This window comes from Macaca thibetana, chromosome 18, assembly GCF_024542745.1.
Source record: "Macaca thibetana thibetana isolate TM-01 chromosome 18, ASM2454274v1, whole genome shotgun sequence".
NCBI lineage: Eukaryota > Metazoa > Chordata > Mammalia > Primates > Cercopithecidae > Macaca > Macaca thibetana.
The window spans coordinates 5,695,201-5,718,795 of NC_065595.1; the positions used below are offsets into that span (position 1 = coordinate 5,695,201).

General features: G+C 45.6%; 1 protein-coding gene and 1 long non-coding RNA gene across 4 annotated transcripts in view; both read left to right on the plus strand.

Moving 5' to 3' along the window:
• The window catches only part of LOC126941536 (cytochrome b5), a 42,271-nt gene that overhangs the window by 6,009 nt on the left and 12,667 nt on the right, over positions 1–23,595 (plus strand). The gene's annotated exons all lie outside the window — the stretch shown is intronic.
• LOC126941540 (uncharacterized) lies at positions 266–22,270 on the plus strand. Its single transcript, XR_007721349.1, has 2 exons — positions 266–21,861; positions 21,987–22,270. It is a non-coding gene; the product is annotated as an uncharacterized LOC126941540 (long non-coding RNA).

The window sequence follows — 23,595 nt, forward strand, 5'->3', positions numbered from 1 at the left end:
AAATCAAGGAATAAATAATACGCACAATTCTACTGAACGTGAATCTCTGGTATTCTGACAAGTCCTCCCGGTGAAGATGGCTGATAAGTGCCTTTGCAGTTGAGTGGAGTCTGAACAACCCTGTCCCACTGGGCATTCACGGGAAAGCATTGGGCTGGGGTTAGGAAAACTAGACCTGGTCCTAGACCAATCATGGAGGTGACCTTGGGCAAGTCAGGTAGTTCTTTCAGTCACTTTCCTTGTTCTGAAGTGGGGACTCTTCTGTCACTGGCATCTGCATTGGGAGAAATGATATGTGTGAAAACACTGGAAAAAGTATGTAAAGAGAAGGCATTTAAGTGACTATATTTTGATTGAATAAAAATTTTAAAATAAATTGTTTCTATGTAGAAGGTCCATTATTTAGTAGGAACATATCTCAGAAATTACGGTGTTTACTAGTAAACAAAATGACTCAAAATACAAATATTCACTTGAAACAATTTTTCAGGAATGTGTGCTTTGCATGATTGGAAATCATCCCATTTCGGGAGCTTTTAAACATACAACTTTGTTGTGTAAGGCAAAATAATACATGATCATGTTAAGGAAGTGGACAGTGTGGAAAACTGCAAAGCAGGAAATCAAAGCTGCCTGCAGCTCTGCTCCCCGAAGGTGGCCAGCACGAGCAGTTTGCACACTCGCTGCTACAATGTCCTGCTCGTGGATGTGCTTTGCGTCCGTGGAAATGTGCTCTGCATGCTCTGTAATCTCCCTTTTTCTCCACTAGACTAGGTGTTGAGGTACCAGTCCTGAATTTAAGTAACTCCTGTTCCCAGGCTGCCTCCTTATTGTATAGAGGGATCCTAACGTACAGAATCCTCTCTCCTTCCACGTTTTTAGTTTCCCACCTGCAATTACCTCCTTATGGTAGATCTTTGTAAGTGGGATTCTTGGATGAAAGGATGTACACTTCTACCTTTTTTTTTTTTTTTTTTTGAGATGGAGTCTTGCTCTGTTACCCAGGCTGGAGGGCAGTGGTGCGATCTCAGCTCACTGCAGCCTCGACCTCCTGGGCTCAGGTGATCCTCCCTCTGGAATAGCTAGGACCACAGGCATGAGCCACCATGCCCAGCTAATTTTTGTATTTTTTGTAGAGATGGAGTCTGTTGTTGCCCAGGCTGGTCTCGAACTCCTAGGCTCAAGTACTCTGCCCCCTTTGGCCTCCCAAAGTGCTGGGATTACAGGCATGAGCCACTCTAAATTTGGATGGATGTTACCAGAGTGCCCTGGGGTGGCACACCAGTGTGTACGTTTCTCGGTTCTTAGGAGTGGAGGAACTTGGTTGCGCCTCATTCAGCCCCCTTCCTGAATTATTTGGCTGTGTACTTCTGTTGAAAAGGGAAATGTATGGAATACTTTTTTAGCCCCTTTAGCTTATAAATGCTCTTAAAAGTGCAGCTGTGCAAGTAATACCTTGTCTATTCTATGAAAGAATTTCATTGTCTGAAGGCTCAAAGCATCAGAAAAGTGACCGGAGGCAGCAGCTGACTACGTGGGAAGCTGAGTAGCAGGCTCAGAGCCATTTTTGGAGTCTCAAGAGAGTCCTTTCTAGCAGGTGTTGTTGTAGGGACTTGCTCTTTGTTATTTTCCATTGAACATGGCTGTCTACATTGCATAGACCAGTGCTTCCAAGGCTCAGGGATCAGGGAAGAGAGTATGGGTGTTGAAATTCATTGCCCTTAATTCTGAAAAACAGAACATTTTAATCAAGTGTGCTTTCTTCCCTATTACCCTTGGACCTAGTTTTCTTGGGAACATGGTCTTGAGTGTATATGGTAACTGGGCATCTGTGCCTTTTATTGAGTTCCAACATGGGGACCGGGAGGGTGAACTGAAGATCGGGTGGGGACAACTCAGTTCTTGCTGTTGATAGAATCTGGCCTGTGCTGCCTGTTGGCTTAGAGCTGACATCTCTGTGGATGATGGCAAGAAGTTACTTTCTTAGATCCATAGAATTCTGTCTCTAGCAGGCCCATGCCAAAATGATGGCATCTGAGTCAGCACTGATGCTGGGGAGGTTCTGGAGGGGTGGAGGGATAAGGGATGTGGACTTAGGGGAAGGGGTGGGGTGATTCATAACCTCTAGGCTCAGTTAAGGGCCCCCTCTGCCTGGCTGGTGGGCACGGGAGCCTGTTTGAAATGGAATCACTTGAACTCTTTTGTAGTTGAGGGCCTCGGGAGTGTCAGTTTCTAGCTTGTTTCTTTCACTGCCTGCTATTGTTTATTCTTGGCAGACCTAGTCATCAAGCTTTGTGCAGCTGTGTCCAGAATTAGCCAGGCCACAGAATATATCCAGCCTTCTTTCCCTGGTCTTCCTCAGAAAGTGTTAAGTAAATGCCATTCATTAACTCTCCCCAAGTAAATGCTATTCTTGAATCCTCCCCTCCCCAACAATCCCTAGTGAGCTAATAAGAAAAGTTATAGCAGTGGACATTGGCTGAATGTTTATGGACATTCAGTATGTGCTAGGGAGTATGCCAAGTGCTTTTTGCACATAAAACCTTCTTTGCGTTTGTGCTTTTAATCTTTCTTTCTTTTTTTTTTTGAGACGGAGTTTTGCTCTTGTTGCCCAGGCTGGAATTCTATCTTGGCTCACTGCAACCTTCCACCTCGCAGGTTCCAGCGATTCTCTTGCCTCAGCCTCCCAAGTAGCTGGGATTTACAGGCATGCGCCACCGTGCTGACTCATTTTGTATTTTCAGTAGAGATGGGGTTTCACCATGTTGGTCAGGTTGGTCTCAAACTCCTGACCTCAGGTGAGCCACTCGCCTTGGCCTCCCAGAGTGCTAAGATTACTTTGGGAGGTAATCTCCCAAAGTGGTGTGAGCCACTGTGCCCAGGCTGTGCTTTTAATCTTCAAAGCAACCCTATGGGGTCCGTGGTGATGGTGTCCTCCCTTTTAAAGGTAAGATGCTATGTCTTAGGGAGATTTTGCAACTTTCTCAGCAAGTCCCACAGACAATAAGGAGCAAAGCCAGGGCTGCAGTCCAGGCTGCAGGCACTGCGGCCCAGTGTCTTCAGTGCTGAGTCTGCTGCTGAGGCTTGAGACCCAAGGAGTATTGAAGAGAACCTAGGGTAGCTTTAAAAGCAGAAGTCCATCCCACTGAAACAGAGTTGCTATCATTTGCTGGAGACCTCCATCACTGGAGAGTTCTCTGTAGGAACCAGGCAGAAAGCAAAGGGGATTTGTGATGCAAAGATCTGAACAAAGCCAAAACCCTTGGAAGGTCAATGGGCAAAAATATGCCTTTCTTTCCATCTGTTGTCAGTTTACTCTGTTGCCTTCTAGGAGGTGAAGGAAACAGCCATTCTTGTTTCTTGTAGAGGAGTTTTCAAATAGAGGGAGTGGGGTGGAGTCTTTACGACCGCAGTTTGTTTGTGACCCAGATGCTGCTCTCACCTGGCAGGGGCTGAATCATCGGTGTGGTTTTGGTTCAGAGAGAGATGGTTTACACATGTGGTGGGTATGTGTGAGGAGGCATGTGTTGTTTGGGAAAAGGCCTCTTAAATAACTGCCCCGGGAAGGATTGTTTAAATGGAAATCCGAGGAGGTTCCTGCTCTGATAAATCCCTCAGTGGGTCCAATTCATCTCTCGCCCGCCCCTTCCGGGTCCGTATTCCCTCTGCATCTGCCACGCGGCTGGTTGCAGGGTGGTTAGAACATCTTCCTCTTCTAAGCTGAGAGCAGATGCCCCGGCGTGGCGTCTCTTGTATCTTTGCCACCTCTCATGGTGGCCACTGGGAAGTCAATTCTCAGGATTTCATTGGTTCCCTCAAATGAGTGGTGAGTTTATTAGTTTCCAGCTTGAGTAATAAATGCGATTTACTTCTTTAAAAAGTATGATTTCTAGAAGAAGCACATACAAACTTCATCTTTTGGAAACAGATTGTCGTTTCTCTGTTTATTTCCTTTCAACGGCTTCCTGTTGCATTTAGAATAAAATCGTATCTCTTTGCCCTGGTTTGGAAAGCTCTGAGTGATCGGCCCTTATCTACCTCCCCCACCTCAGCAGATAACACCGTGTCCTCCCTGCTAATGCCCACACCTGATCACATTGACCCTTTCTCTCTGTTTCTCAAACAAGGCAACCTTGTTTTTGCCTTAAAACCTTTGCTCTGTTTTCCCCTGTGTCAGACTCGAGCCTGTTCAGGTCTCAGCGTGGTGTCCCATCCGTTTTGTGCCTCTGCTAGCAGTTAGACCCCCCCGGCCGTGATGTGCTGCCTGTCTGCTGCTTTCTGCACACGAGAAGGGCTCCTGCCTGTCTGGCTGCTGTGCACCTGGCCCATGTCCAGTGCCAGGAAGTCACTCTTCTCGAGATGGAAGAGGAGAGGAACAGACACGAGCCCCCTGCCCTGTGGCTATCTTTTTTTTCCTCCTTTTTCATACATAACACATACTAGTGTGATCCCTTCTTACTCTGCGGCCCATGTCCAGTGCCAGGAAGTCACTCTTCCGGAGATGGAAGAGGAGAGGAACAGACACGAGCCCCCTGCCCTGTGGCTATCTTTTTTTTCCCTCCTTTTTCATACATAACACATACTAGTGTGATCCCTTCTTACTCTGCGGCCCTTGTCCGGTGCCAGGAAGTAACTTCCCAGGACGGAAGAGGAGAGCCTGGTGGAAGAGCAGACACAAGCCCCTGCTCTGTGACTGTCTTATTTTTTCCCCCTTTTTCCACGCAGGGCACGTACTAGTGTGATCTCTTCTTACTCTGTAGGCCTTGGCCTGGGATTTTGTCCCTGAGGATTGCGCACTTAGAAACTAGTGGGACTCTATTGTGAAAGTCTGGATTGTGACATAGTCATGGGGCATGGAACACAAGAATGACATCGAGGGAGGCTCCCATGCAGTCAGTAGAAAGGATGAGGAGAATTAAAGGTGAGGGGAGCACTTTGGTCTGCATTTTCCAGTCTCTTCCTGCCCAGAACCCCGACCTCCACCTGTGCCTGAAATCCTAGTCCCTTTTGCACTCACAGACGCTCCCTAAACCACCCCACGTTCCCCGGTGTAAACCAGGCCCCTCTGGGCCGCACCCCACTGGGTTATTCTCCTCAGTGTTCCTGCTGTTTTTTCTCCTTTCCTGCAAAACACACGCACCCTCCTCTCCTGCAGAAACACACACACTCCCTTCTCCCCTGGAACACACACACACACAGACACACACACAAACACACACACAGACACACACACAAACACACACACAGACACACAAACACACACACAAACACACACACAGACACACACACACACACACACACACACACACACACACACAAACACAAACACACACACACAAACACACACACAGACACACACACACAAACACACACACACACACAAAAACACACAAACACACAGAGCCTCCTTTGACTCTCCTGCCCCCTCCAGGATTTACTCATTTTTCTGCTCCCCTGAATAGTAGAACGCTCTGAAAGGGTTGTTAAGCCTGGTCTCCAATCCACCTCCTCCATTCCCTTTTAAACCACACCTGTTCACCACAACTTCTCTTGCCAAGATCTCCCAGGGTGCCTCGTGTCAGCTCTCAGTTCTCCAACACAGTGGCTCAGCAGACTCTGACACAGATGCTCACCATCTTCTCCTGGGTCCCTCCTCCCTCCACCTCCGGTCTCCTTTTCCCACTTCTCTTCTGTCTGACCTCCTTACTGGAGGACCCCCTGGGGCCTGGGCTTTTCCGCTTTGGCAGGCTCACACAGTAGCATGGCTTTAATGTGCTAATGAATCCTGGATTGTCACATCCTGGCCAGAAAGACCTCTGTCCTGAACTGGCTTTTGTATCCCTGAGGCTACATCACAGTTAGGTGTCCAGTAGGCTTCTCACCCTAACGTGGGGAACACTGAAGTGGTTTCCTGTCCCACACCTGCTCCCTCCGCGTGTCCCCATCTTAGCAGATGGCACTTCCATTCTCCCAGCTGCTCAGGCCAAAAGCCTGGGGGTCGTACTCCTCTCTTCCCTTCTCTCATACCCACATCCTGTCCACCAGGACGTTCTGTGGGCTTAACTTTCATAATGTCAGAATCTCACCCATTTTTTACCATCTCTACTGCTGTTCCCCTGGTTGGAGCCTCCATCTTCTCTCGCCTGGTCTCCTCTTGCCCCCAACGGTGTATTCTCACCATAACAGAGTGACATTTTAAAGTCAAATCGGGTCAGTGTACTCTGTTTAAACCCTTCAAGGACTGATTACACTGCCCGTTTTTAAGACTTAGGATATGGCTGCAGTCATCAGGAAAGTGTAGTTCTGGCAAAGGGACACATACATGTCCATGTAGCAGAACAGAGAGGCCAGAGATAGACTCACACAGAGATTTCCACCTCGTTGACAGAGATGGAAAAGCAATTCCATAGAGGAAGGATAGCCTTTGCAGCACGTAATTCTGGAACAATCGGACATCAATAATAAAAAATATAAACCTTGACTTAAACCTCACATCTTATGCCAAAATTAACTCAGAATGGAGCATAGATCTAAATATAAAATGTAAAACGTTTGTTGTTGTTTTTTTTTTTTTTTTTTTTGATATAGGGTCTTACTCTGTCACTCAGGCTGGAGTCCAATGGCATGATCACGGTTCACTGCAGCCTCCACCACCTGGACTCAACTCAGGTGATTCTCCAGCCTCCCAAGTAGCGAGGACTGCAGGCATGCACCACCACGCCTGGCTAATTTTCCCTTTTTTTTTTTTTTTTTTTTTTTTAGACAGGTTTTGCCATGTTGCCCAGCTGCCAGCTGGTCTCAAACTCCTGAGGCTCAAGTGGTCTACCTGCCTTGACCTCCCAAAGTGTTGGGATTACAGGCATGAGCCACTGCACCTGGCCAACATGTAAAACTTTTTAAAGTGACTTAGGATTAGGCAAAGAATTCTTAGACATAGTAGAAGTGTGATCCATTTTCAGTTCTTTGCACTGGAAGGTTATTACCCCCAAATAACATATGGCTCCCTGCCTCACCTCCTTTGAGTCCTCACTCACAGTCACCTCAACGAGGCGTATCCTGACCACCGTATTTAAGCCTGGATATGACCGCAGCCCCCTGCACTCCTGAGCCCAGCTATGCTGCTGAGTTTTCCCGCTGTAGCATGTATTACCTTGTAACATACAGTATAATTTACTCATTTATTAGTTTTTGCTTCTCTGTGCCCTTCCACTAGAAATGTATGCTCTGTGAATGCAGGACTTTTTCTCTTTTATTCACTGATAAATCCAGTTCTTAGAACAATGCTGGCACATAGAAAGGGCTAAATATTTATTGATTGAATGAAGAATTAAAAGTTTATAAATATAAAATACTAGAAAGCTGATGTGGAATGACTGTTGGGTGACACTGAATAATTTTCTGATACCTTATTTTATTTCTCCTTTGTCCCACCTGCGTATTTCAGCCCAGTTTATTATGATTAAACATGAAAGAGAGGCCTAGTTATTTGGTATTGACAGGAAAAACAACAAAAGAGAGGGATGGGCACATGCCACTGTCAGTCCTGCTTTCTTCCACCTCTGGGCTCAGCGTAGGCTATTCTGTTATCTCTTCTTTTGTTTTTATTTATTTTTATTTTGTTATTTATTTAAGTCTTACTCTGTCGCCAAGGCTGGAGTGCAGTGGCACAATCTCGACTCACTGCAACCTCCGCCTCCCGGGTCCAAGCAGTTCTCCCTGCCTCAGCCTCCTGAGTAGCTGGGATTACAGGTGACTGACACCATGCCCGGCTAATTTTTGTATTTTTTAGTAGAGACGGGGTTTTGTGTTGTTGGCCAGGCTGATCTCAAACTCCTGACCTCAGGTGATCCGCCTGCCTTGGCTTCTCAAAGTGCTGGGGTTATAGGTGTGAGCCACCGCCCCCGGCCTTGTCTCATCTGTTGGCCATTCCAGCTTAAGATAGATTGTGGTTAGAGTAACAGCCTCTCTTAGGTCATCACTCATCAACCGGGCCCCCAGTTTTGGTGGCTTGTGTATTCTTCTGAGGACATCGGGTTGCATTGGGTTACAAAGCAGGAGGTAAGCTGTGGCAGCTCTGGGCCTGGCTCTGGGCTTGGCAGGACTGGCGCCACCGTGCCCTCCTGCTCTTGTCCCTCAGAAGCAGGCCTGTCCCTGGTCCTTCCCTGTACCCCAAGGTCATCATGTCAGAATTGGTGGCTTATGTACCCTTCAGAGATTAGAGGAAGAGTTAGCACACCTGCTTTATTTTATCCAATGAGACAAGTGTAGTAATGGTAGCAGTTGAAATATTGGTCAGGGCATAGTGACCAAAATTTGGTTCCCAGTACGTTTTAGACCAAACATTTACTAATTCAGTTCTAAAAGTAATTAAGAAGAATTTTGCTTATCTTTTTCAAGAAGAGGAAATTCTAACAGCGTTCTGCAGGATGGTTGCCAGCTCACAGTCTGTCTATGAGACCTGTCCGCCTTTGGCCTAACTAACCTTTAAGAACCATCTCATGTAGAAATGTCTATTGTTCTTACCATGTTTCTATGAATGTGTGCCATTTGGTTCTGTGGTTCAGTAGAATCCAGCCAGTTGATTAAATCCAGAGAAAACTTTTGAGGTTGAAGGAGAGGTGGTGAGAAGGGGGTCCCTTGGGTTTGGTGCTGGAATTGGCCTTCAGCAACTTACAAAGGCCAGGAACTGTGCTACGGACTATACACAGTCTCTGTGGCAATATAAAATGGGGATGGGGAAGAAAGGAAAGTGAATTGATCTTTCTCAAACATCACTACTTGGCCAAAGAGTCTACTAATTAATTCACTTAATCCTGCAGATGGGTAGCTGCTAGATAGACTGTGCCCGAGGGACTCAGGAATCATCTGGACTTAGACCTCTGTTAGCAGATCTCAGGGAAGTGGCTCTCCTCTCAGTACACACAGTGGTTAGGAGACCTGGTGTGGAGTCATGCAGCCTACGTTCATTTCCCAGGGCCTCCCCTAACTGACTCCGTCACCTCTGTCTGTAAAGTGGGGATAATAGTAATGGTAATGCCTGCCTCTTGGGCTTGTGAACTTTGGAAGGGTCCACACAAGTGCTCAGAACACTTCCCTATACACAGTGAGCATTTGTTAAATGTTACCCACTGATATTTGCCATTATTTGTCCCTAGACTTTTTCCCTGGCTGCTAGAGTGGAAAGGACAGAAGTTGAAGGCATTTTTTCAGGCTGTGAAATGCAGAGCTCTTCGGCAGAAACTCCAGGTGCTCTTTTCCAGTCTGGGCTAATTTCTCACTGGAGACCCAAGCCCTCACCTGAGCCATATAAAGTTACCCCTGTATCCTCCATGACACCATTGCGTTCTGCCTCAGGGCCTCCCTGTGTCTGTGTCCCAGCCTTGGGATGCCTCCCCTTGCTCACCTGGTAAACTCCTGCTGAAATGTTCACACAGAGTCCAAGCGTTGCCTCCTGAGTGACCCCTCCTGGGCCCTTTATCTGCCTCACACTCCTGGGAGAGTTAATCCCTCCATCTTTTGTGCCATGACTCCCACACCTGATGCTCACCACATTTAGCTGTTTGTCTACATAGCTGTTTCCTGACTAGACTCTAACTTCTTGAGGGTGGGGCCATGACTTTGCCATTTTGGTAGCAACAGAGCATGGCTTGGCATTCGTCAGATGTTTGAATGTGGGTCCCGTAGGCAAGCTGGGTGACGGCCAGAGCGGCCTCTTTAGTTTCATGCCGTGACCTTCAAGGTGAAATGGAAAGTAATTCCAACAATGCTTGTGGGGATTCAGTGAGAGGGCGGATATGAAGCCCCAAGTTGGTGCCCCATGCAGACACTGGCCCCTCCACAGAGTCCAGAATAGAGCAGGACAGAAGTCTGATGAGCTCAAACCAACTTGGAGGCCATCACCTTTTCCCGTCTTAGAAAAACAGCATCCGGAAGTGATAGGAAATGTTTGATCAGGGCATCTTGTTATCTTACTCTAAATCTTGCATCAATTGTTCATTCTCCAAACTCTTTCGAGTTGTTTTCATTTTTGGCTTAACTATTGCAGATAAGCTCTTTAAATAAGTTTATTTTTGCCTAGTCATTGTTTATGGACAGTCTCTTTACCCCACCTTTTTTGGTAGTGTCAAGCATTTGGAATGAAAGATCCTGTTTAAAACTCCAGAGTGGATGGACTTTAGTCACTTAGCATTGCATTTAGGTGAAAAGGGTTTTTTGTTATGGTTGTCCTTTTCGAATATCTCTTACTTGCCAAGGAGTCTACTAATTAATTATACGACTTAATCCTGCAGATGGGTAGCTGCCAGAGAGACTGTGCCTGAGGGACGCAGGAATCATCTGGACTTAGACCCCTGTTAGCAGATCTCAGGAAAGTGGCTCTCCTCTCAGTACACACAGTGGTTAGGAGACCTGGTGTGGAGTCAGGCGGCCTGCGTTCATTCCCCCGGGTTTGTTTTTGCTTGGTTATGCAAACCTTCTGAAGGCATGACTTTGATCTGCTGCAGACTGTCATATTGTAGTGTCGTTTTGCATACGCTTTTGACTGTTTAATAGGGACAACCTTGTAGTCAAGTGGAACCCTGACAGTAGGGTGTGTGTGTGGGTGTCTGTGGGTGTGTGTGCACGCACCTGTGTGTGTGTGTGTTTTGAATCTTCTGTACATGTTGTCATCTGCCCTGCCTTTCTGGGCCATTCTGTAAGGCCCAGAAAGGCAGGGCAGATGACATTTCTTGAGGTTTAGAAGTATGTGAAATTTTCTCCCAAATTCTCAAAAGGGAAATTTATGAAGAAACTTTATTTTTAAGACATCTTTTTATATGTAAAGACACTTTGTTCAGAAATGTAAAAATGGTCATTTTATTTGCATGTTCAAAAAAAAAAGATGGGAGGAACTGAACTCTCAAAGTCAGAAAGCAGGGTTCCCGTTCCACCTCCCTCGTGAGCTTTCAGGGTGGCACTGGGCTTCATTCCTCTGCGTCCCATTTTCTCTGTCTGAAAATTTAGGATGTTGAGCCTCTGAAGGTCCTTTGCACCTCTAAGCCTCTGGGAGTTTTCACCGTCAGCCCACTGTTTGGAGTCCAGATCTCCAGCTCAGTTGCCTGGTTTTGATGCCGGGCTCACAGAGGAGGCGGAGGATAGTGAGCTGTGCAGGAAGCTGAGAGCAGTTAAGTATTAAGGCTGGAGCTTGTGATGGGTCGAGGGGGAGAGATGGGGTCGGAGAAGCCTCCGAGCTGGGTCAGATCCCGGTGCGGCGCTGGTGTTGGGGTGTGTGATCTACGCACCGCCAGGTCCTCCCCGGCCACCCTACTCTGTGGCGATGGCTCCTCCGGCATGTTCTTCAGGCCTCTCCTTTTAAGCTTCTTCCTCTTTATTTATCTGCTCTGTTGATCCACATCCTAACTATTGGAAAGGGGCTGAGGTATTTTTTAATAGCTCCCACTTTTCCAGACTCTACTGTGTTCAGGCAACAATTCAGATGTCCCTTCATGTTCCTCTTGCTGCTTGGTGCATGTCAGTCCCTGATTGGTAGGAAGCTTCTCGAGGCTCCGGACTGTGTATTCATGAGTTTAGATGCTTCTGCATGTTCACACAGGTCGCGTTTCTTGACTAAATGATTGATGTTGTAATAAGGATTAGGCTCAGGAGAACCCCTGATACTGGCTTAAGCAGGACAGGAGTTTATTTGCCCTAAAGAAGTGAGCTTTGCCACCAGAGCTGTGTGATAGCTGCGTCCCACTCCCTTCTGGCCAGTCCTGGGGACAGCCTCATCCTGGTGCTCGGAGGCGGTATCTTCACCCCAGGCAGCAGGATGAAGGAAGACAGGGCACAGGGGATCCACCACTCCAGAAGGAAGACTTCTGGAAGGTTCTTCCATTTCATGAGCCAGAGTTTAACCACATGAGATACGCAGCTGCAAGGAGGCTGGGAAGTATTTCTAACATCTTTCTTTGTTGGCCATTCCCAGCTCAGAGTTTTAAATATTAGGGAGGAAAGGAGAAACAGACATTGGAGCAATGAACAATTCCGCCCCCCTCCCCCTCACCTGATTTGTTCAACTAAGGGCAGCTCCTGTGCTGCGTAGGCGTTGACGCTCTCTTTGAGAAGTTCCAGAGGCGTTTGATTTAGCTGCAGAAATTCACCACCGTAGGTTTTTGAGGAGGGTACAAGAAATGGTGAAAACAATATTTGAGGTTGAGATCCCAGCAGCAATATACGCAAGGGACAAAAGTGGGATAAGGACTGGACTGAGGAAGAGCAGCTGGCAGCTGCAGCCGGAGGCCCTCCCTAGTTTCCCTTATCTGCTGTCAAGTGAGCCAGACTGTTAACCTTTGAGTTTGAGATTTTATAACTTGTTTCTCCAAGGCCACTAAAATGTAGCAATTTTAGGAGTTAAGGGCAACATTAAACAAAAATATTATTCTGTATCAAGCTTAAGACAATCTCATTTGACCTAGTTACTTGAGGAATATAGCTGGCAAAGATAATTCCAAAAATATCGTTTATACCCATTTTTACTTTCTGGGTAGAGTAAGGAACTATAAAATGGCCCTAGAAACAACAGGAATGAAGAATAGGCCTGGTAATCGTTTTCACCCAGTGACCAGTTTCTGAATAAGTAACAGTTACAGACTGCACATTCAAACCTAGAGTGACTGATTTTTACCCACAGCATTTTCTTTCTCCTTAAGGTTATTGCCTTCACACTAAGAATTTATTATTTATTGAAATCATCTGTATCAAGTCGCATCAAATTTATTTTATCTTGCCAGTTTTTATAGATCCACTTTTAGTGTACACTCTTAAGTAGAAAATATAATTTTCTTGCAGTTTTAAAAATCCTTTATACTGTGGAATCTCTAATAAGACATTTATTTAGCATTTCTCTTTGGACTCATTCTAAAAAGAAGTGGAAACATCACTCGTGTATATTTTCTCATTCTTGGCCTCTTAACATACGAAGTTATCTCAAGATCATGTCTTTATTGATTGTGCTTACTTTACAGCTGACTTGTGACACATTTGCACTATTGTGCTATTATAAATCACCTTCTGCTATTTTACTCTGATACTCATTTTTTCTTGTATGGGAAATTGGACTCCTTATTTTCATTTGGAAGCAGCCATGTGTGCGCTCTCTCACTGTTACTTATTACTGAAGTAGGGAGCATTTGAGAACTGGAGAATGGCATGCCAATGAAGAAGGCCTTCTAGGGACTGGCTGTGCCATGTGAACAGTCCTGGGTGTGCCATCCATGGGGCCTGCCAATATTGCCCGGAAGGTTTGGGTCAGCTTCTTTTTTGTGTGATCTTGGTGGAAACCACTGAGCAACATGGCATTAAGCAGGCCACGTGTCTTCCCAGCGAGGTTCTTACAACGTAGGTATGAAGGAAGGAAGCCCTGTGATCCCCAGGGGAACTGTGAGTGTAGAGCTGGTCCTGATAGCCTTGGCATCTCTCCTGCAGGAAGAATCCCAGGAGCAGGTGAATCCCACCTGCATTGAGCATCTTTCAGTTTAGAGCAAATCCTTACTGCTTGGAGTATATTTAGAAAGAGGCAGGGCAAGGGCCATGGCTAGGCTGGCTTCGTAGCTGATGAGCTGTATGTTGCCCAGCAGCCTTAAGTGTGTTGCTTTTTCACAGCAGGTCACTCAGCAGTGTCTATGTGAAAATACTGGCTTGGTGCTATGAATTAAGGATGAAATGAAAAGCTTGTTTCTGTGTGTTAGCATTGTCCAAAGGACTGTAAATAGTGCTTAATTCATTATGGATATTTGGTGCCCAGTGAAGAATAATTTACCAAGTTTGTAAAAACAGGATTTTCTTCCTTTTTAAACTCTTTTATTTCTTAGGAAACCAAGGCTGTACCTCTTAGATCCTTGAATAGCGCAGAGGTGCAGGAAGTGCCGTTCGTTGGGATGACTGGTGTTGGGCAGAGGGGTGACCGTACCCTCCAGTCGGTCACTCAGCACACAAGAGCTTCTTCCCTTGACTGTCCTCGTAGCTGAGATGACCTAGTCTTTCCTTGAAGTTATTGATGCCATTCAGCTAGCACTTCATTTTCTGCCACATTTGCATTCCTTTCGTTTTTGTGCATACGTATTTGGTGGACCCTTGACCTTGATAAATCCTCAGCTTTACAAGTACAATTACAACTGTGTTTCTCACATTACATGAAGTATAACTGAAAAGGTTAAGACAACAGATTTTTAGTGATAGTAAGAACAAGGACTAAAGCCATAAAACTTTTTTTTTGTTTGTTTGTTTGTTGTTTTTGAGATGGAGTCTCGCTTTTGTCACTCAGGCTGGAGTGCAGTGGCATGATCTCAGCTCACTGCAACCTCTGCCTCCTGGGTTCAAGCAACTCTCTTGCCTCAGCCTCCCAAGTAGCTGAGATTACAAGCACCCACCACTTCACCTGTCTAATGTTTTTGTATTTTTAGTAGAGACAGGGTTTCACCATGTTGGCCAGGCTGGTCTTGAACTCCTGACCTCAGGTGATCCACCCACCTCAGCCTCCCAAAGTACTGGGATTACAGGCATGAGGCACTGTGCCTGGCCACCATAAAACTCTTAATTTATATTAAATTAATGTAAATAAAAGAAACGCTGCTGTGAAAGCCTTCTTTGCCTTGTCATTATCCAGACAGAACTCTTCACTTCACCTCTTGTTAGAAATACCAAAATTGTTAGAAATAGATAATTGGTATTGCAAGGAAATGTCAGCATGGAGACCAAAGATCTCTCAGCAAAGCAGTCTTTACTTTCTGCAGAAACGGTGCTCAGTGGCGGATGGAACAATGGCGAGAGCACACCTGGACAAAGGAAAAGCAGACATATTTATCCCTTACACATTTGGTTCATCCTTACTGCTATGTCCTGCATCCATTGGCTGGAGCAGGACCTCACACTCTTAAACTGATACCCAGTTTGCTAATAGCCTAAAACTTTCCTAAATAGATAAGTGCAAAGAAGAACAAAGAAGTTACTTAGGAAAGGTTTAAGAAAGCAATAACAATTCCAAATGAGAAAGGAACATAGGCTGTGAGCTGGAATGTGTCTGTGAGCATGTCCAACAATTACATAGGATAGGGCTTAACAAAGAGTTATTAGCACAAAGCAAGGAGGCTTGAAGAAAGTTAGTCTTTAAAAGAATCTATTATTTCTAACACTTAGGATTTATTCTTTAACAAGAAGGGGAGCTTTGAAGAGGAAACTTTTTACTTTCTATACCTCTTTATGCCTTCGGGTTGGCAAGATGGTGAAACAGGTCCGGCTTGATCCTGAAACCTGCCACCGAGTCATAGGAGACTCATTTGGTCCTTGGCCATCTTCAACTTTTATATTGGCCTCTCCTTGCATGAGTCAGTTGATAGCAGCGTATTCTGCCAGAGTAGTTTGGTTTGTGGCAAACTCTTGTTCTAGAGATAGTTTGCACACAAGGTAACTACAGTTAATGTATTGGTGTAGTTGAAGATTGCTGGGAAAATACATCTTAAGTGATCTCACCACACATGTGTGCACGCACACACACGCACACACACACACACACACACGGTAAGTACATGAGGTGGTGGATATGGTGATTAGCTTGATTGAATCATTTCACAATGTATATGTGTATCAAAGCCTTACACTGTATACTTTACATATATACAATTTTAACTTTTATTTCTTAAATATGCCTTGATAAATCTGGGGAACATTTTTAAACATTAAAAAAGAAGGTGAGAATCATCCAACTGCACTGTGGGATGAGGGCTGGAGAGTCAGAGAGGTACCCGTGGTAGCTATGGGGCTCGTTCATTCCTGCCTTCAGGGAAAGTCACCCAAATCCACACTTCAGTGATATTTCAGCTACTGCGAGTTTAGGACCCATTGGGTCATCTGTAGACAGTCAGAACTATGAGGCTGTCTCAGGGAAGGCCAGAAGTCTCTTCTGTGCTATTTGTTTATCCCCAGATGAACTGCATGCTTCTTCAAGCTTGGATCACGTTGATGTTTCATGCACTTGTTTCTGTCCCACACAATGCCTTGCACATAGTAGACAGTAAAATGTTTTGATGAACTGAATCAGACAGCAGTTAAGTATGAAATCATATGATTTGAATGGGAAGAACTGTTAGAGCTCAGAAAAAGTAGAGTGCTATGAAAGGAGGAGTTGGAATGAGAGGGAAAGTTCCCATCAGCCACTGAACTGGTTATATATAATAATTACAAAACCAGTGTGTAGGAATGATCCGTGCTTATCTCATTTATTTATCCAATGAATACTTATGGGTATTGAACTAAGAGTTAGAGAAACAGTGATGAACAAGACAGATCCATGAATCTTAGAAACAAATTGATATGAAATGTCGCTGTCACTAGGTATGCTCCAGGGAGGAGCTCTGGGACCTCCCTCGATACCAAACCCCGAGGGTGCTCAAGTTCCTGATATAGAATGATGTCGTATTTGCATATAACCTATAGGCATCCTCCTGAATATTTTAAATCTAGATTACTTATAATACCTAATGTAATGGAAATGTTAGCTAAACAGTTATTAGACTGTATGGTTTAGAAAGCACTGACAAGAAAAGAAGCCTGTTCATGTTCAGTACAGAAGCAGTTTTTTTTCCTGGATATTTTCCATCCATGGTTGGTTGAATCTACGGGTAAGGAACCCATGGATATGAGGGCTGACAATAATTGTAGGTAGTGATAAATACTGAGAGGGAAATACAGCAGTAAAGGATAAAGGCAATAGTGTGGGGACACAGGCAGGCTGCTTTAATTAATTATTTAACTTAGTGAATGATGGGGTCTTGCTCTGTTGCCTAGGCTGGGGTGCAATGATGCAGTCATAGCTCACTGCGACGTTGAACTTCTTGCCTCAAGCAATCCTCCCACATTGGTCTCCCAAAGTGTTGAGATTACCAGCGTGAGCCACCGCACCCAGGCAGGCTGCTTTAGATGGGGAAATCAGGGGAGGGCTCTGAGGTGTTGACATTTGAGCAGAGCATAAGTGAGGTGATGGATGAAATCTTGTAAAGGTCTGGGAGACCAGCATCCCAAGCAGAAGGCAGATGTTGGGTTCTGAGATGGGGACCGAGTGTGGCCAGCTGGAGGGCCTGCCAGAGGCTGTGTGGCCATGCTCATGAGCAAGGGCCTTGTAGGACATGGCAAATACTGGATGTTTGTTAACAGCAGTGGGAACCTGTTACCGTTAGAGTATCACTGAAGGCATCTGTTTCATCTCTGAAACTCCCCTACTTTACCTTCTATCTCTGCACCACCATTACTGCCACCCCTCTAGACTACGGCAGCATGATCCTTTCCCAAGGTACCATAATCAGCTTCTAAGTCTTCATGGCATGGCAATCTCAGGGGAACTGATGCTAGGGAGGATGGGAGACCAGCTCGGTGACAATTGCTGTTGTTCTGGGTGGTGGCAGGGGAAGTGGTGAGAGGTGGTTAGATTCTCAGTCTGTTTGGAAGATTGCCAACTGGATTGGCTGATGGAGTAGATGAAGAAAGAAAGAGGAATAAAGCTTGACTCCTAGGCTTTTGGCTGCAGCATCTGGGTGTGTGGTAGCAGCATTTCCTGTGAATGAAAGACTAGAAGGAGTGTGTTTTGGGGGAGAAAGTGAGACATGCTGTTTGGTCCTGTTATGCTGGGGTGTGCGTTAGCTGTGGAGTGGAAGTGCTGAGTAGCTTCTGCGCGTGGGAGGGACCTGGGGCTCTTCCACTGCTTTCCTTGGCTGACAGATGATACTCTAAGTGGGGAGACTTGATAAGATCATCAGGAAAGCCAACGCAGATGGAGGAGGGGTGAGGGCCAGGGACTGAGCCCAGGGTGCTCTTGTGTTTAGACATGTAGACATCAGGAGACTGCGGTGGCTGAGAAGGTTGGAAGAACACAAGCAGAGCCTGTTCCCCTGGAAGGCAAATAAAGAAGGCAACTCAAGGACAAGAGAACCGCTGTGCAAAATTCTGCTGCGAACTTTTATATGTGAGCTGTCTAAAGCCACGGAGCAACAGGAGCTGGGAGCCGACATTGCTGCTTACAATGCAGGGGTGTACTGTGTCTTCCTGAGAGTCCTTTAGTATTGCATTGGGTAGGGGTGTGGCAGTTAATGTCTTCTGAATTTAGGCTGTGTCGACCTTCAATCTTTGAAAGCATATTTCCTGTTTATTTTCCCATAGCTAACCTTTAAATTGTAGATGTAAAAAGCAAAAGCCATTTCCAGTTATTGGTGTTCCCTGGGTTGTATCTGGGGATTCTCGTATGCTGTCGAGAACAAGGTATATTTGGGTAACTTACAAAGTGGAGATTTCACAAAAGCATGTGGGAGACATTCGGAGCCACAAGATATGTGGGCGTGATGAGTGAGTTCCGGTAACTGGTTTAGCCCTAAACGTGGTCTCTCTCCCTGACACCTGTTCTCAGCATTTGGCCCCATCTTCCATTCAGTTGTGCAAACCAAACATTGGCTCCAGTGGTGCTTCCTGTCTCCCCCGCCATCCTTACTGTCTGGAAGCCCTCTCGTCCACTCTGCCTCACACCGTGCACACCCTGGCACCTGCAGCTGCCCCACCCTACCCTCAGGAATGGCTGCAGAGAACAGCCTTCCCTCACCCTCTCTTGCCCTTTTGTCTGCTGTCCACTCTGAAGCCTGGGTTATATTTTAAAATTAAATCTGATTGTGTTACCTCCTCAACTTAGATCCTTACCATGGCATCTCATTGCTCACAGGACAAAGATCAAAATCCTTTGAGAGGCCCAAAAGCAGCACACAGCCTGGCCCTTTCTCCTACCCTGGGACCCTATGAGTCCTTCCCTTCCAGACCCTGAACTCGCCGTTCCCTGCCCCTGCAACACCTTCCCCGGACATCCCTTGGCCCTTGTCAACTGTCACTCCTGCCTTGTGGTGCAGCTCAGCAGGGCCCGTCCTGACCCCTTCGTGTGGGTGACATTCCTCTATCATATTCTAACTCGTTCATCTCGGGACATTTCCTCTCACTTGCAGTGGCATCGTGGTAGTTACTCCTGTAGTTACTTCTGTTTCATCCCTCCGGCTGTGAACTCCCTGAGGCGGGAGCCATTGCTATCTTGGCTCCCACTGTGGCTGCCACATGGAGACCTTCATGCGTGTTTGTTGGGTGAATTAACTCAAGTGCATAATAACAAAAACAAATGGAAATCTTCCTCTAGAAAGACGGAAGACTGTTGAGGGCAGCTCACGTGGAAACGGCTTGGCATCTCCATGCCCATCCCCACTTCTGGGTCCTCCTCACTGTCCCGTGACATCCTCTCCCCAGGTTCTGCAGCTGGTCACTTCCCACGCATGGTCGCATGAGTAGACGCTTAGCAAGGAGTGCGTTATGGAGGACAGATTTCTGCCACCCACTTCACCGAAGTGGAAGCACAGCTTCCATTAGGCTCAGGTTCTTTGGGAGAATTTCACCTCTTTTGTTACCTCTAATCTTACCTATGTGTAACCACACATTTTGGTCTTCTTAAATCTTTTAGATAATCATCAGATAATTTTACTTACCTGTTATTCTACCACTTTCTACCTTGCCTTTTCTTCAGGCCACCTCCAAGGGCTATAACCCGCCTAAAGGTTAGGACATATACCGCTGCCACACATTGATCTCTGGGCATAACCAAGATGGCATAACCACCAGCATTCCCAATTTCTCTTTGTCTCTTCAGAATGCTGACAGACAAAGAAGAGCATTTTCTTTAGTCTCCAAATGTGTGGCTCACACCTGAAATGCCAACACTTTGTGAGGCTAAGGCAGGTGGATCACCTGAGGTCAGGAGTTCAAGACCAGCCTGACCAATGTGGTGAAATCCCGTCTCTACTAAAGATACAAAAATTAGCCGGGCGTGGTGGTGGGCGCCTGTAGTCCCAGCTACTCCAGAGACTGAGACAGAAAAATCGCTTGAACCTGGGAGGCGGAGGTTGCAGTGAGCTGAAATCGCGCCACTGCACTCCAGCCTGGGTGACAGAGAGAGATTCCGCTCCCCCCCCACAAAAGTGATGTGTGCATATTAAAATTGCTGCATATATTTTCTAACAAGAGTGAGAAGATTGACACGATTGACAAGTTTCAAAACATGATTTAGATTCAGTTTACTTGGCAAAGTGTCTCTCCATAATACATATATTTCAAGGAAAATATTAGATATTACAAAAAGCCACCCTCATCTTTTACTGTCTTATCAGGATGAGTTATTTTTTCCAAAATATCAATTTTTAGGATTTGATTTTCCTACTAATTATTAAGATAGACCTTTAGGATAGAGTGAAAATATTTTAGTATCAGTTCGTTTATTCTAAGCTATGCTTTTCTCTTAGTTTTTTAAATCTTTAAAATTTTACATGTGTTATCAGAGAAACGAATATAATCCAAGATGTTTCTCTTTCTCTCTTTTTTTTTTTTTTTTGTTGTTGTTGTTAGAAAATTGCCCCACAAATGGTTTACGGAAGGTGAAAACCAGAGGTTGATAGGTAGATTCATACATACTTATCCCTTGTTCCTGTTCTTGGTCAAAAATTAAGGTGAGGAGTTGCCCTGTTGTACTTCTGTTTCAGATTAAGACTGTCGAATTACCCCATGAAATCGAATGTTTATTTTCTCTATTTTAGCACTTTAAAGATCAGAATTCTGTATCTAAAAACTTGTCTAAGTCTGCGATTCTTTACAAACACACAAGTCCATGCTTTTAACCTCACTTGAAGTCGTCCTTTGAACATCGGCTGTCCCTGGCAAACAATGATTGACTCTGGGAGATTTGTCTCCACTGACGTATCCTCAACAGGAATCAAAAGTTAAGCAGTTCCTGGGTTAAGCAGTCCCCATGCGAGTAGCGGCAGTCTGTGAGTTTGCATAGTTGTGGGTACCGGCTGAGTCGTTTTGTATCTCACCATGTGGCTTCTCTCTACTCAGTAGGTGAGTGGAAGTGCCCAACCTTAGGCAGACTTTTCCGGAATTAACAAAACCATGTTTTTATTGCTGCAGGCTGGGAGAGGAATCCGGAAGCTTGAGGTTGGCTTTGAGGTAGCCTTTCTGTTGTCTGCACGTCTGGCGTGCATTCCCATGCCGGTTTAAGGTGGACTTTTAATCATCTAAATGGCCCCAGCAGAAGACATTTTAATAAATTGGGGGAATGCCTATACAATGTAACAGCATGTAGCCATGTCAAAGTCCCATTGAGGAAGAATACTTAGTGACTGACATGGTTTGCACATGTTCCCTCCAAACCTCTGTTGAAATGTGGCCTCCAGGATTGGAGGTGGCTGAGCAGGAATGTTTGGGTCATGGGGACAGATCCCTTATGAATGGCTTTGTGCTGTCCTCGCAGTAGTGAGTGACTTCTCACTTTGTTAGTTCAGGCAGAGTTGGTTGTTTGAAAGAGCCTGGGACCACCTCCTCTCTCGCCATGGAATGCGTGAGCTCCCCCGTGCCTTCCACTGTGCGTAAAAGCTTCCCGAGGCCTCACCAGAGGCTGAGCAGATGATGGTGCCATGCTTACACAGGCTGCAGAACTGAGGGCCAAAGTAACCTCTTTTTTCTTTGTCAATGATCCAGTCTCCGGTACTACGTTAGTACAAAACAGACTAACGTAGTGACACTGGAAAGTGTTTAATAAAAATGCTGGGTAATAGTTATTAAGCATAAATGATGTGCCAGATACATACATTAATACATTTCATCCTCAAAAACTATATACGGATTTTCCCAAGTTCACAGAGTGAGTGGTAACCAGGAGGCACCCCTGCCTCTGTATCACGTATTACCTCCTTTTTGTTTTCTAAAACAATGCACGGGATAATGATCACAGTTTCTATCAAACATTATATACACATATGTGTGTCCAGCTCTGCAGTCCCAGCTACATGAGAGGCTGAGGTGGGAAGATGGCATAAGCTCAAGGGGCTGAGGCTTCAGTGAACAGTGACTGCACCTCTGTACTCCAGCCTGGGTAACAAAGGGAGACCCTTGTATGTCCAGCTCTCTGGAGGCAAGATGATAGGTGATTTTAATGTTTTTCTTTGTACTTCCCAATTTTTTGGCAGCATAGATGGATAAACATTATAAAAAGAAAAAAGAGTGGATTTCCTTAGCACTAGGTATGTTTAGACAAAGTAGGAAGAGAAACAGTTTAAAAACAGAACAATGATCCACCTTCCTACAATGTTATGTGCCCTGATGTCTTCATTACTGGGAGAAATTAAGGACTGACCACAGTCAACTCTGCAAGGGAGACTGGTTTTTGTCCAGTTGTTGGACACTTGCAGGTGACTTGCCCAAGGTCAGGATGAATCTAAGATAACATTCAAGCTCAGTTAAAGAAGGTGTTTCTTTTTCTTTCTACAAAAGTACATATTTAGGATGCCTTGCCCAAGCTCCACTTCCTTTTTTATTACTCTGAGAGCTGCTTCCCTTGCCCGAGAATCTTTAGACCTTACCTCTGTCCTGTGACTAAGCCCCACTTGTCAATCATCTTGGAGAAAAAATTTCCCTCCCTGCATCATGACCATCTTGGTTCACTAATTAAAGCAGCTGAAAGCACTAAAACTCCTTTTTTCCACAAGACGCTCTTCCCGCCTCTCCCCAGTGCGGAGTTGAGCCCCTGCCTCCGTGCCTCCATTGTGTCCTGGCAGCACTGTGGCCTGGTGGCAGCGTCTTCAGCAAGTTACTTGTTTTTTTTTTTTTTTTTTTTTTTTTTTCCTACCAGAAAATGAGTTCTGCAAAAGCAGGGACTTATCTGTCTGACAGGCTGTGCTGTCTGTGCATTGCCGGCACGGGCACGCAGGGTGCTTTCCAGAGGGAAGTGACACACACGTGCCTCTTGTGAATCGCCATCTCAGGAGGCATGCCAGCTCTTGAGGCCACACTTAGACTAAGAAGTCAGAGTAGTCAGTCTCAGGTGCAGGAGTCAAGAAAAAATAGATTGGGTGGAGAATAAGAGCAATTTTGAGAGCCTTATGGAAAAACAAAACAGACATTACCAAAGGATGAAGGACATGAGCCTCATGCTTTTTCTAAGCTGTATGAATGACATGGGGAAGCAACATATGGTATTAGTGAAAGGTTCTTTCTTTCCTTCTTTCTCTCTTTTTTTTTTTTTTTTTTTTGAGACAGTCTCGCTTTGTTGCCTAGGCTGGAATGCAGTGGCGCAATCTCGGCTCACTGCAACCTCCGCCTCCTGGATTCAAGGGATTCTTAAGATTCAGCCTCCTGAATAGCTGGGACTACAGGTGCCCGCCACCACGGCTGGCTAATTTTTGTATTTTTTGGTAGACAGGGTTTTGCCATGTTGGCCAGGTTGGTCTCAAACTCCTGAACTCAAGTGATCTGCCTGGGATTACAGGCGTGAGCTTCTGTGCCCGGCCGGAAAAGGTTGTTTTTAAATTTTTTTTTTTTACTTCTTTTTGAGAGTCTCCCTTTGTTACCCAGGCTGGAGTACAGAGGTGCAGTCACTGTTCACTGAAGCCTCAGCCCCTTGAGCTTATGCCATCTTCCCACCTCAGCCTCTCATGTAGCTGGGACTGCAGGGGTGTGCCACCATGCCCGGCTAATTATTTTAAATTATATTTTATA